Source organism: Numida meleagris, chromosome 11 (genome assembly GCF_002078875.1).
Source record: "Numida meleagris isolate 19003 breed g44 Domestic line chromosome 11, NumMel1.0, whole genome shotgun sequence".
NCBI lineage: Eukaryota > Metazoa > Chordata > Aves > Galliformes > Numididae > Numida > Numida meleagris.
This window is the reverse complement of record NC_034419.1, coordinates 17,571,974-17,586,917: the sequence shown is the minus strand read 5'-3', so window position 1 is coordinate 17,586,917 and position 14,944 is coordinate 17,571,974. Positions and strand designations below refer to the sequence as shown.

The window sequence follows — 14,944 nt, the reverse complement described above, 5'->3', positions numbered from 1 at the left end:
AGCTCTTCCTCCTGTGTTCCTTACGCCTCTACGCCTCCAGCTGGTGGCAGTGGAGGGGACCACAGTGGTGACATGCAGTCACATCACCTCATTTGGTTCCCACTTCTGCAGCTATGGTCAAACTACTGCTAGACAGAAATACAGCAACAGGCCTCCATCATCCTCAAGGACAGACAGCCTACTCATGCCTTTACCTGGAGCCTGGCACACAGCTAGTGGGTGAGAGGATTTCCACGCAATGGCTCACAAACCTCCTTTGATCAGCAGGTAGCAGGAATTTACTGTTCACTGGGAGAGTCCCCTTTTTTTTTACTGTTCTTGGCTTCTTGATGTATCGTATATTTACAGGCATGGAATCTCATTTGCAGCTTATTGCTCTAACATCTGAAATGATCTCTTTCTCATTTCATTGTTGCTCATTGTTTGTTATTCCCCACAATTACAGTCAGCCGGCACCAAATGCCAGGCTCCCAAGCCCAGCTCAGGCGCCAGCTTCTCATCATTGCAGCACCACCTGGCTAGCAGCTTCTCCTACTTAAAAAAATACTGTTACGGACAGTTTATTAAGAAACTATTCATTTTCATATTCTCTGTTCTGGAGAAGAAAAGGGAGGAATGATGTGCTTTGCATGCAAATCATACCAAGCACAAGGTATGAAAGAATGCAGGACATGACATGCTGTGAGTAGTATTGAATAAGCACTAAATGCTCCACTTGGAATGGTAAGTTTGCTTTGTGGACTCACTGGGGTTCCCATGACCAGAGCAATGCGGTTGCACACTATTCCCAGAGTCTCTGACCACCCCACTACAACCTATTCTCATAGCAAGTGTGCAGTCAAGTAAACATCAGTAGAACTCAGTCCTTTTGGAAGAGATGGAGAAATGCCCTTTTAAAGCAGTGGCTTGGACATACTCCTTCAGAAGAAGAACACAGAGGCTAGAAGGGGAACAGGGACTCCACGCGTCTCTCCTGCCTTGGGCATTCATGGATCAGAGTTAATATTTGTAAACAAAGCAAAAAGTGAAACCAAAGCTCATTTTAGACAAGAACATGGAAATCTGCTTAACAACTGGTCTTCAGCCTCACAGAAAGTATTAATAGCACTATGAATGTAAATTATTAACCTTAGATTTCCCTGGAGAGCTGTCAGAAAATACTTAGATTTTGTAATAGCTGTACACTGCTGTGCAGAAATAAATAAGGAGACTGGTACTATTTCTTTGCTGACCAAGGAGGACACAAATACCCACAGGTTAGATAAATTTAAACCAGTTGGCAATGAGACTAAGTTGAATACTAAACAATATAAATAGGAATCAGGCAGGACTGTAATGCCAGGGTGACTTTAAGATTAGCTGAACCATACGTGACCATTATTTTTGCCTAAGATGAAGTCTCTAATCATTTTATTTGCATGCATATGTGCACACGTGTGTCAGAAGGGAAAGTTAATTTCAGGGCTTAGTGTTTAACAAGTAAATGATTCAGCGTGAAATGATGATCCTTACCATTCCCTTCCTCCCTGGTGATGTTATTTCTGTTTATCACTATCATTTAGAATCTCTTTGATAATGAGAAAAAAGAAGAAAATAATCAAGTGGGTTTCTATGTGAAATCGGACTTAATTCAGCATAATCTGTGTATTTTGAGATAGGGAATACATCCAAGTGGAATTAGCAGAGTTATTGCATTAGTGTCTAGACAAGGTCTGGAGACAGGAACAAACATGCAAATTCTTCACCTGTTCTGCTTGAATAACAGATCTGGATGCTGGTGGAATCCAGAAGAAGGAAAAGAGAGAGAAGTCAGTTAAACACATCGAGGGAGAAAGGTGCTGGAGTTTCTAACAGCATCACCATGTCAAGTGCTTTTTCTATAAGAGGTTTTTGGGTGCTACAGTGGAAGAGGGGAGCAGAGGGCTCTCAGGCTGGCTCAACAATAATTAAATCAATGAGCAAGGCACAGCCAGTTCGTATGACAGTCTGCCATTCAAACACCAGACTGTCCTTTACCACTCATAATGGCCATGCCAGGGTCAGGCCAAACTGAGCCCAGTTCCCATTTAGCCACTGTATATAGTGAAGTATATTGTTCTGTTTTTTATCATTTAATATTGCAGGAACAGGGCTGCTGGTTATAGTCCTAGTTATTCCTATAGCCTTAGAGTTGTGACTTTTGGTCTTTTATTATTAGTCTGAATTTTAGAGGGAGAAAGAGCACAGCAGCAAGAAGCAGAGTCCTAAGTCTTATCCCAGTGAAAATGGTGACACAGGTCTTGGATTTCAGCTATAAGAGAGAGCTGCTTCACACTGTATAATTTCTGCACTGGTGAAGCAATGACCAGTGCATAAGGGGTGATGCCTATGTGAGGGCTGCAATGAGGATGCAGAGGAGAAAGGCAAGGGACTGGAAGCTGGGTGATGTTTCTCTGCCCAAATGAGACCGAAATGGTGAACAGAATGCCCAGCATTCTCAGTTAAGGTTCTACTGATAAAGGTTTTATTAGGATCTAATAAAATATAAACAGCAATGTCTTTCTTAACAATGTGCCACATATCAGTCATTAAGCAGTTTTGACTTTTAGAAGATGATGATCATCCTTAAAGCATACTACAACTTACTGACAGACTTCTTTTTCTTTTAGATTAGGAAACTGCAAAGAAAACATGATTATAAGCTGGGCTGTTGAATGTATACAGAGAAGCACATGTTAATGTGATATAAACAAAAGCATACAGTTAAAGGCTCTTTTTATTTCAGAGAACCTCTTGGCACATTTAAAAGAAGACTAATCTCTTTTTCCTCCAACTGAATATACCTTTTTTTTTTTTTTGCTAGGAATTCCATAGGCTCATCTAAGTTCCTTCAAAGTTACTTCAAAGTCAGGTCAGCTGCATATACCAATTTTATCACACTGCTTAAAAATCATGTTATTCTATGCCTTGGATTAATTGATTTGTTGTTGTTTATTAATGAATTTCTTCTACAGTCCATCATGTTTGTGAGGCCTCATGTGAGCAGACCTTCTCAAGAGACACCAAGCATGGAAGGGAGAAAGAGAGAAACATTAACGTATTTGATTATGTTAATTACTACCGGGCTCCTATTTCACACATTGCAGATGATTTGTTAGAAATTGATTGTTTCTTGATAATTGTGCTGCACTCCAAACGAGTCATGCATGCATGTATCAATACATTTGCATCTGCTGGATATGCAGCAGAACATTTATATAGACTCAGAGTATGTTAGAAAAGGAAAATGTTAGCTTGAATAGTAATCAGTATTTATTTGTTTTCTCTCCTTGGACACACGAAGGAGATTTGAGCTTGAGCTTACTATTCTGGAGGTGTTCTCATTTTTTGACAGGTAAACAGAGTTGGATACTCCAGCAGAGTAAGTAGGAATAGCTTTGAGCTTCATGGGGAAATGCTAATTTACACCAGACAGGAGTCAGAACCAAAGAGATTTGGAAGAAAAAGCCTTTACATTTATCTGCTGTAAGATAAGAGTAATGATTTTACTTAGGATTTCCTAATACGGGGAGAGAGAATACTTAGGATCTTTAGCCTCAATGTATGCACTTATTAAAATGTATCAGTGAGGAATTCTGAACTCTGAAGTCCCATGAAAACTATCTGCATCAAACCTGGCCGTGACTGGATATAAATATTTAGCAAGAGAGTCTGAGTGGCATTGAAGGTTTTTTTTTCTAGAACCTCCCTTCCACTTCTTCTTTGTTTTCTCCTCTATTAGTCCGTACATTGAAAGCTGATAGGACTTTAACCTGTTTTCTTGTAACATCAAAGCTCCAAGAAGCCTCTTTTATACTCTCCTATTCAGCACTTTATGCACCAAAACATGTTGTTAGAATAACTGACAATAAGCAAGAGAAAATTGCACAATGCCAAATGATCTGCTATAATACAGGAAAAGAAATAGCAGTGAATTAAACACACAGCTATCTTACCCCGGGCCATTTTAAGGAGCACTAGTTTTGCAATGCACTTATGCAAATGATTCTTATGATTAAGTTCCCCAAAATATAACTGAGTGCTGGGGAACGATACACATCCCTCAGCAAAATATCGTCCTGAGAATCCCAGTAAGCTGCGCCACACTCGCAAATTGACAGGAAAAAATTACTGTAAGGAAGAAATCCTGGAAGCTTAGAACATTACTGTTGTGCCACTTAAAGGATGATGATAAAAATTCAGCTGTAATTTGCTATCTATTCCTTTTTCATTTGCCTGTTGTCTCTTTTCTATCCTAAGCATTCCCGTGTATTTCTTAAACAGATGCTGCATTCTTAGTCTGTACATGGCTGTATTTTTGTTCTGGTAGAGTACATGAAATGTTCAAGGCCAAATTTTCTTCCAAGATTTCTTGGCTGAACTCAGGATCACAGCCTTGTTGTCAGAAAGGAATGAGCATCACTGCTGGTATGAGTGGTGACGTTCCACTGGTAGCGCTGGGATTGGGTTTGTTTGCTTCTCAGAAGGATTATGCTCATGCAAGGAGAATGGAGTACTGCAGGCAAAATCCTCCAAGTGGATCTAAGACCAGACTTACACTGCCTTTTCTTTTAAGTGCTAAAGAACAGACTACAAATGTAGTCTATGATGAATTAATTCATAAGGATCTAAGGAAATGTACTTTTCCACTTTTATCTTGTTCGCTGTACTGTTCTTAGGTGACTGCACGATCCTTTTCCCTTCGTGTTGGCCCAACTTCATGGTTGCAGAGTGTGGGTCTCCACTCTGCTCCCAGCCCTCCTGGAGGCCACTCTCATCTACATCCAGAAGTAGCTGAGTGTCCCCTTATCCATACAACAGAGACATCTCTCATCTCTGAATACACTCAGAACCTGGACAAGAATGCATCACGTGTCAAATGAAAAACTCAGTACTGATATCTGTGCACACTTGTTAATCACATTTCAACACTTGAAAATGTGGATTGTCATTCCCTGCAGTATAAACTGAGCTACAGGGGCAGAGTAGCAGAAACAAGTGAAGATGCTCCAAAATCCTCTCCTGGATATCAGAATGATCCAGCCTGCATGTAATAACCCTCATGCAGCTCTTGAAGCTCCCACAGCTGCATACAGTTCTATAGGATCCTAAATCAAGAAGCAATCTTTGCCTTTTGACAACGATATAAAAAGCACTGAATTCCTCTGGTTTCATACCTGCGTAAAACAGTTTGTAAACTGTCCCTCTTGTTGTTTTAGCAGACTTTAAGAATATCAAAATACAATAAAGAGGATATCACCTTATGCCCTCATCATTTCCTTAGCCCTTATCAAAAGCAAGGTTTGCTTTTGGAGTTACTATTAAAGTGTGTTATTTCCCCAGATCTTTTAGAAAGGTTGTCCTGTGTTTCAAGCCACAACTGCAAATACACTTAGAACAGGAAAATACATTCAGAGGTTACTAGTTAACATATTTCCAGGTCCTTCTGTGCATTTTTTGCTGTACTTGTAGGACCATTCTTACAAAATGCAAATTACCTATTAATGGCGCTTTGCTGAGCTGGGACAATGTATGAGAAGATTCTCTCCCTTGTAAGAGTAGCTTGAATGGTAAATCTGAACAGACAAAATTCCATGGTCGTACTTCTTTCCCCATCCCCAATTTGATTATGCGTTTCCATGCAACAGGGATCCAAAACCAAAAACGAATGTAGTCTACACCTGAATTCTCCTAAGGTTCAAGAGACTTGGCTGACTACGCAACTTCTAAGAAAGCTTCTGACAAATGTGGCTTGTATACCAACAGTAATAACAGACTAGCTTTGGAAATAGTTGTTTCTATGCCATTTGAAACTATGGATGAACATATGGAACTAGCGTGTAATAAACGAGCCAGAAGAGCCCCAATCTGATGCTTTCCCAAGCCCATCAAACCCACCCCAATGACTGCACAAAAATTACTGTGCACTTTCAGCTTTGCATACTCCTCTATCAATATGTTTCTGCACATTTCCTTGGAAGCGTATTTGTGAAACCTCAAAGTACAGTTCAGTTTCTAATGGGCTTAACCGTGCTTCCTGTTCTGAAGAAGAGACATTGAGGAGGATCTTGAAGTGAAGTGTCTGCAGTTTTGTATGCTAATCATACTTTCACCAGAGTTATGTTCTTAATAATGCAGATTGTTTCCTGGGATATTGCAGCTTTTCCCCAACTTCTTGTCATCCACATATTTGATTGCACTCATAAATTGCATGTAGGCATTAATAACTTCTGCTGATGTTACATTGCACATCACTCTGATCGTTGACTCTGCCGCTCTCAACAGTCCGGGATTTCCTCTAGGAGCAGATGTTATCGGTTCAGCAAGAGTTTAGGAGATTGAATAGAGACAATAAGAAGATGATGGACTTGCATTTCATTCTTGAAAACATCTATTTACTGGTAATGATCTAAACAGTGCGTCATTTCTTTTCCTTGATACATAAAACAATGTTACTACATAGGAACACAAGTCAAGTTTCTCACCACTTCTAGGCTAAGAGGAAGAAAGTGATGGATTTTATTCCTCTCTTGGTCTATTCCTCTTTGAAAAATTTATCATCTGTTAGAGGAAAGAACAACTATTTGGTCTGAAGGGATCCACTAGCTTTAGCTTTTATTTCCTTAATAAGCAAATCAGTCCTCATCGCTGTGCAAGATCATCAACGCATATTTCAATTTCTGTACACATTAGAATATATCAACCTCAATTACATGATGTAGAGGGTAAATCACGTAGTAATTAATGTAGCTAATAAGAGGCATACAGGTTCTGATTCAGCCTTATGAAAGTCAGGGAAACATATCCCAGTGACTTCAGGAAGATTTGGATCAGCTTTCTAAACATTAGGACCTTTACTTAGCTTGTGATACAATCACACAGTGCAGTAAATAAGCTTACGCTCTCTATGCCTGTACCTGTAGGTCAGCACCCTCATACTTCAAGCAGGACTTACTGAGCAAAAGCTCCTTTTATGCTGTATGTGTCTGGCTCCAAAAAAAAAGATGTGCAGAACTGCAAGGAAGTGAGTGCCACCTTCCCTTCCAGGAATTAGTCACATCCAGCAGAAAGTTACAAGCAGAAAATAAACATAAAGTATGTAACTACCCTGTAACACCTCTTCTACACTCACACCCTGTGATATGTGATGCAAGGGTGAAAAAATCCCTTTCACAAGGTTTATAGGCTCATAAGTTTTCTTCGGTTATTGCTCAGAGCATCTCCAGCTACCCACCGTAAAATCCACACGGCCAACCTGTGAAGCTACAAGCAAACAACTGTGCTGATATAAATAAAAGTTGTCCCTTGCAGAAAACTTCAGGCAGTTTGTGTCTGTTTATTTTGGTCTCATTAGGCTGCCACAACATGATAAATGGTTTGGGTTAAGGGTAATTTAGTTTATGGCAAAACAGGCATGAAAGGTTATTCCTTCTTATGCACTTTTCGCATAAAATCTACCTTAAAAAAGTAAAGTCTTTATGTCTCAATAAACAGAAGCCAAATAGATATTGTGTAACAAATTACATATTGGATAACAATCTATTAAATTTTATTGGCTTATGAAGTTTGCATCGATTTGAATTTTACCCAAAAGCAAAGCATTACTGTTTCTCCAAAACACTAAAATAAAACAGAAATCTCCATTATAGTCACCAGAAACAGCTCTGAGCAATGCGATCCACCTCTTGGAAATAGCTGAGACTTCACCGTGTGCATGATCGAGAAAGCCTTGCAAATCTGCTCCAGCAAGGCATTTAGCACTGAGGTTCACCACAAAGCCCAGAAACAGCACCTGACACTGGGCAGGAATTGCGAGACAATTCTGTAAAGCTCTGTAGCCATATTTCCACTCTGAGGTGTCAGTGGTTTACTGTGTGTATGAGTGGTACCGCTGCATGGAATCGCGGATGTGAAACCAGAGTTCAGGAGGATCATTCTGCACAAGCATCTGTTCTCTGAAATGCAGAGTTCTGGGGGAAAGATGAGTCGTGGTGAAGGTGAATCTTCCCTTGACCTCTTGCCACTAAGCACCCACAGCGCATATGTACAAAGAGGGACTGGAGGTGTGCATTCTTTACACAAGCATGCAGTAAAAACTACTGATTCTTAACATAAAGAGGTGAGGTACAAAAAAAGTCTGTTATTGCAGGTATTAGTTGCTATTATTCTACCCAAAGGTAGGCAATAGTGGCTGTCATTTGACTCAGTATTACTTTACATGCTTTTTGGCAGATGAGACTAAGACACTGATATTTTGCAAGCTGTTTTTCAGTGATTCCTGCAAACACGACTTGCCCATATACCTCACCACACTGAGCAGGGGGCTCTCGTTATTTGGGGCATGGGGCTGATTTTTGGATATTGCTGCTGGCTGCTCAGCATTGTCAAACAAAGCATTTTCCTGCTAATTCCTTTTGGGGCTTAGGTGGATTTTCAATCAATCTTGCTGAGAAAGTCAGCCAGACAAAAGGTATATTCGTGACGTGGTTAGTCATTTATATTTTACCTGAATCAGTCAGTAAGGAACTTTTTGCCAGTTTGTATGCTTCGTACAGAACTTTTATCCTACCATTTTTCTGATAGAAGTTTGACTTTGGCAATCTCTTGGCTATGTCTCCCCAATCAATCTCCTGAATCCCTATCTGAAGTTTAATATCATCCATTATTCAACACCTCGGCTAACAATAAGGCTAACTTTAAAACTAGTAATCTCTCAGTAAAGCTGAGCAATTAATGCTGAAATACCTCAAGTACAGAATAACACCAGGTAGCACTCCCCATAGCCTTCCTCAGAGCGTCCCAAAATACCAATAGCCTTCCCGACATCTCTAGTTATCAAACATTCTTTAAGACTTAGTGGTAGACTGGGGCTCACCTAAGTAGACTTGCTTAAAATTCAGAATATTTTTCCCTGCAAATTGAACCGCAGACTCTCCATCTGACCACAGTGCACCTGTTTTATGCCAGGTTTGAGTGATCAAAATGACCCCCCAGTGCTGCTTAGCCCATTCTAGCTCATCCTATCTCTTTCCTCCCTCCGGTGTGCCATACCAAACCATGCTTTCTGTGTGGTGTGGCCCCCCGCAGTCCTGAAGCCCCTGCCCGCTCCCCCCCTGCTTTGGGACCAGGGGGCTGCTTTAACAGGCTGCAGTTTCTCCTTGTGGTATCAGGCTATGGCCTGCACCTGGACAAAGCTTTTGCTTTACAGTCTTCATAGCTGCAGCAGTGTATGTTTTATATGAAAACATTACATTTACTGCAAAATAAAGAGGCCATTATTGCTTAGCAGTGTTCACCGCTGTTCTTCCTTCCCTCCCCCCCTTCCCACCTCTTTTCCTGATGTCTTCCCAGAGTTATACAGTATATACTAGGCTTACTTATCCCTGCTTGCACTAGATTCAACGCAGTTATGTTTCTTCCCCCAAGCTCAGTGTCCTCAGAGGAGTATTTAGGTTAAGAGCAGTTTATTCCTGGCTGGAACTGCAGCAATTGTGAGTGTGTTCATAAACCAGGATTCTCCTTTGCTGCAGGCAGCTGCTAAAAGCCCAGGTGATGTCTCAGATGGAGAAGGAAGCGAGGAGGTGTGTGGCAGTGGGGGACAAAGCATCCCTGCTGCTGCTGCATGGTTGCTGCTGGGGGCACGGTGGCAGCCCTCTGTTCCCCAGCAAACACGTAAAGAAAGGCATGTGTGACATGTCACAGAGCAGAGGGAAGTGAGGGCAGGCTGAGGGTGCTCCTTGTGCTCTGTGGGGTTTGAACATCTGCCAATGACACCTGAGTGAGGTGTGAGTCTCAGCACCCTGCCATGCCTCCTGCCTAGGAATGGGGGTGCTCGCAGAGGTCCCAGTCTGAGGGTGACCTTACCCTGCTCACTGCTGCCTGGTCCTTTAAATGCAAGGACAAGTGACACAGTACAGTACTCCTACAAGAATTCTATCACTGAAGAATGATTTTTTTTTCCTTTGGCTTTGTTTATGTTTTATGAATAGAAAAAAAAATGTGTAACTTCCTGTTTGAACTGTATGGGAAGTGAAGATTTCCCTTTTCAGCAGAAGACAGGTCTTCTTCCTCTGACAGGTCTTTTCCCTCTGGCTCTTCCCTCACCAAATCCAGGCATCACATTGCTATACGGTTAGCAAATACCTCTAGTATGGACTTCTGGGTGAGGAAAGCATGCCAGGACTGGAAATCCACATCTAGCTATGGTGGCACAGAAGGACCAGAAAGGAGTTAGTGGGATTAGATGTGCACCTCTCATGGCTTCAGGGTGAGCAATATTGGAAAGAAGAGAGTTAAACATATATATATATATATATGGCTTTTAGCTTTGTCTGATAGCTTCAGCAAGGACTGGGTCACCTCTGTGGAAAAGCTTCAGCAACATGTCATAGCTAATGATGTCAGTACTGAGAAAAAGGTGGCAGTTTAAGTGAGTATAATAGGGGTAAAACCTCTAACCCGCTGTGCAGCCAGAGTGCTCCCGTTAAGCCAGCAGACAAAACAATTTCTGGGAGAGAGGTGATTTTGTAGCATTTCCTCAGCCCCCAGCTCTGCTGGCGGTTGCAGAGCTTCCCTGCTATTATCATCCAAAGGAAAGTGAAACCATTGGGGGATAAGTGCCTGAATTAAGGAAATCAACAGAACATCGCCAGTCTGAGGAGAGCTTAAATGCAGCAGTAACGCTACAGAAAGCCACACAGTGCGCACCAGTTACCATCTAGGGCTTAGCTGACTCCAAAGGACAGGAAGACTCTTAGCACATTAGTTGTTGTGCTAGTGGCTGCTGCCAGACAGACCAGAGGAGTGCAACGATGCACCAAGGACGATCAGCAGCAGTGCTGGAGATCAGCCCGGACGCTCAGTGTGGCTCTCCAAAGGCTGCGTGTGTCTCCTTTGCGGAGAACAGTCCCACAGAGCAAATAACAAGCTTGGCCTTATTTACCCCATTCAAGGACAGGCTTCTTGTGATCTGTGAGGGAAGGCAGGGATGCAGCGCACCTCACTGCAGATGAACCTGAATTCTGACCACCGAGACAACAGAGTGGCACGATGGGACACTGACTCCATGCAGGATGCTGGGGAGCCTGTGTGGCACAACAATCTCATTTAGGTGATATAAATCTACAGTTTATCTGGATTCCTTTACAAATGGAGGAAGCACAACTTACAGTGAGGTTTGCTCTGGTCCTGCTGTTTTTTTAATTTCATGGTAGAATTATCAGAAAGTGCTTGAAGAGATGGAGTTGCAGAAACTTCAGTGCTTTTAATCCTCATTTCTGTCACCAAAGGCACAACATATATGCTGTACACCTTGCCTGGGAGAAATGAATTTGAGTTGGTGAGGTGTACTGTGTACCAGGGTTTCAGAAACACAGGCAAATATCCCAAGGCCCAACCATCCCTATTTTTGGCAGACTGACCTAGCAACAGACAAGGCAACAGGATAAGATGAAGCCTAAAACGCACAAAACAAAAGACATGTTTGAAGGGGAAATAAACACTATGCATCCTAAAACTCACTCACTTTGACTCTGATGCAAAACTTCTGCCCGGTTAGGCTCTCTAATTGTATGCTGCATTAATCACAGGAATGTGAGAAAAAAAAGGTGCTGGTAAGCAGTGGTTATCTTCTTGTGCTTGCTGATAGATCAGCCTACCGTGTCCTTTGTCCACAGCAAAGAGTGCTTTCCTCATTAGCTGGGCACTGGTTTCCCTAAAATCTACTCCTCTCCAGTCAGTTAGCAACGGAGCGAGATGTTCAGTAGCTCAGTGTGATAGCAGCAAACCTCACGCACAGAAACAGCTCCGATAAAATTTTATATGAGATTTCTTAAATACATAGGAAACCTGCTGAAGTAAGGTTCCAGAATAGCTAAGAGTTTGGGTCATGAGCAGCAGTGAAATTTCTGCTCTGCCTAAATAGTGTTCTCGTGTTCCCTGGAGAGGGTCCTAATCCCAGACTGCGGGCTGCTGTCGGCTCATCTCCCCCAGGGTTTGATCATCTTGACCCTGGGAAAGCCTTCTGAGAAAGGCTCAGCAAGAACAGCAGAGAGTAATCCACCCGATCCAGGGTAGCAAATTAACCACTGATCTTTTTTTGCACATTAAAAGGCTGCAGTGTTGAGATCATTGCCCTAAATCCCAGGTGAGCAGCTGCTCCGAGATACATTGCTCAGCCACTTCTGCACTGGAATGGAAATGAACAAAATTACACCGTTTCCAACAGCAGAGTATTCTTGTTTTCCAGCCAGCCCTTTCCCATGGTAGTTTCCTTGCAGACATTGCCATTGGGAGGACCTAAGCTCTTTGTGCCTTTGTTACAGCTGAGAGAGAGCGTAGTTCATGAAAAAATAGGAAACAGTCCTCAGATTTAATCTGAGGAATCTTATATATTACATGGATCCTACTGGTAATCACATCAAGGTGTCCTAAAGCAAGGTGAGTATTTAGTTCAGAAAAATTAGGTAACATCTTTATTTCTTTGAGAGGCCTCTAGAAGCTGTGATGGGAGCCCAAGAGAGCCATTGTGTACCCGGGTGACTGGGTCATGCGTGTTTATTTATAGTGAATAAAAACAGTTATCTGGAAGCCAACCATATCAGTTCCCATATTATTATGTTGTGTAAACAGCAAGGACATAACACTGCTTCTCTCATCTTTCTGCTGTTCTATCTCTTTTAACAAGAGCATTACAGCAGATGCTGTCAAGAATTTTAATAAAACAAACCATATTTCTGACTGTCTTTATCCTTTTTTTTTTTTTTTTGGCTTTATAGGTTAGAAACATATTAGAGGGTCTAAGTGAGGAATATTACTCTTCTCTCCTCCTACCTTCTCCCTGTCCCTGTCTCTCAGTTGCTATCCTGTACGCTACGGAATTTTTCTCTTGCAGGAAAGCCAAAATACAAACAATCCCATGTAAAAGCCCCACAGAACATACATGGCAGCCTGGATACTTATCCTGTTGGCTGTCAGCAAGCCTCCTGCACTAGCCCAGAAGAGCCTACCATGGTGGCAGTGCCATCCTCAGCCCAGCCTACTCTGGGTGCAGGTGGGAGGATGAGGAGGAGTGGTGGCAGCCCAGGGCTACTGACATGGGGGATTTAGAGTACTGAGTCATCGAGGACAAAAAAAGTAAGCTGAGCAGGAAATATGCCAAAAACATGCAACCTAATTAAATGTTGCACAGCTGCTGCCAGCAGCACAGGAGAGATCATCTGTCTCCAGTCCTCCAGCAGAGCATGGAGACTGCTACACCTGTGAAAATCCAATCATGTACCTACCAGTGGAAGAGCTGCTTCTGTCTATTTGCATCAGCAGTTTACAACTCTTGTCCTTCTTCTGGTGACTGGAGGCAGGTCCTTCTCAGTTCCCTTCTTGGCCTTTCAGACATGCAAATCCTGTCTTTGAGACGTTGTGAGAGAAGGACTCTGCATCTTGGTGAGGAAGAAATAAAGCATAGGGCAAGTCGGGTCCAAAGCCACATGCTAAACCAGGAGAGCTCAGGCAAGACCATTTTAAGACTGCTGTTTCTCCTACTGTGCTCTTCCCACGTCTTCTGAAGCTAAAAAAATTGGGAAATAATCCTAGAAGATTTCAGCATCCAGCTATGCAAAAAATGTGAGCAAGTGACCACACAGAGACCATAAAAAGTCCTCACTGCAGGCCTGGGCAGAGGCGGGTTATCGGCTCTCACTGAGCAGCGAGATGGCAGCGAAATACTTCCTACAGCAACACCAAAGGAACAGTTTTGCAAGGTGAATTCCTGCACTGAATAGGTTGTTAAGAGCTGTTAATTATCTCTGGCGGGACGAGCAGCTGGGCCTGGACTGCCTGGCTGGGCCTCAGAGTTGGGAGACTGACCCCTCAGCTTGCAAATCTCCAAATCTTTGAAGCTGGTCGATACAAATTCTCACCTTTGGCTGTTTTTATTTTTGTGTAAAGGTATCCTGCTATCACCTCGCTCTGTGCTGAGCTGGACTGTTCAGCAGCAGCCTAGCATTAAGATCTTCAACAGCCCTGGTGCTCTGCCTCGGGCCATTGGCATCTGGTTGTTCTCTTGACAAGACACAGAACTGTAAGTAGTTTCCTGATTTACCGTGCTATGTGTTGGTTTTACTTCTGATGGTTCAGCTTTTCAGAGCTACTTTGTTCTTTTTTTTTTTTTTTTTTAGTGGTGGATTTTTTTTTTTCTTGTGTATTCTGCATTTGTAGAAAGTTTTTTGTGTAAATAAGAAAGACTTCTAGAAGTGTGCTAGGTTATGAGTGGAGATAAGGTCTTTACAAACTGGTGTATTCCCACAGAGCTTGGTTTTTGGTATCCCAGAGATAACTACCAGCGCAAACATCTGCAGTTAGAATACTGTCTGAAGTTACTTGAGCCTTTGCTTTGTAAAGAGATTGCTTCATGCCTAGCAGACTAAGTTGTAAATGTGCCCTCATACCTAGCTATAATCCATGCTGAGTGCAGCCTTTGATGAGAAGGAAAAAAGGGTTTCTGACATTTTTTCCTCTGGAGTTCACGCGGGTAGAGCTGGGTGGGTTTGGGGCCTGCTTGCCTTGAGTAGGGCCTGTGGGCAGCAGCTGGCTGGGCTAGGCAGGGGCTGTGGGCAGGCAGGCTGCGGTAACCCTCTGCAATGAAGTAGGTAATAATTTTAAACAAAAGGAATATTGTCTTGTAGTAACACACAGTTAATACAGCTTCTGGGGGGAAAAGGATCACTGAATGTCATCACTGAAGAGCTGATATAGTTCTATATACTCTCAAGACAAAGACAAACATCCTTCTAATGGAAATTTCTTGCTCAAGTACAAATAGTGTTTTGTAGCCTTGCTATGCAAACACACAACTTTGTATTTCAAGTCCTCTTGGGGATGCTGGCACCTTGTTTTGTGATGGAAATATTTGCTTCAGCAGCAAGAAATT

At 42.3% G+C, this 14,944-nt stretch overlaps 1 long non-coding RNA gene across 1 annotated transcript; it reads right to left on the bottom strand.

Moving 5' to 3' along the window:
- Window positions 10,862–13,387, bottom strand: LOC110404977. Its single transcript, XR_002442626.1, has 2 exons — window positions 13,302–13,387; window positions 10,862–11,333 (listed from the first exon to the last, which is right to left on the bottom strand). It is a non-coding gene; the product is annotated as an uncharacterized LOC110404977 (long non-coding RNA).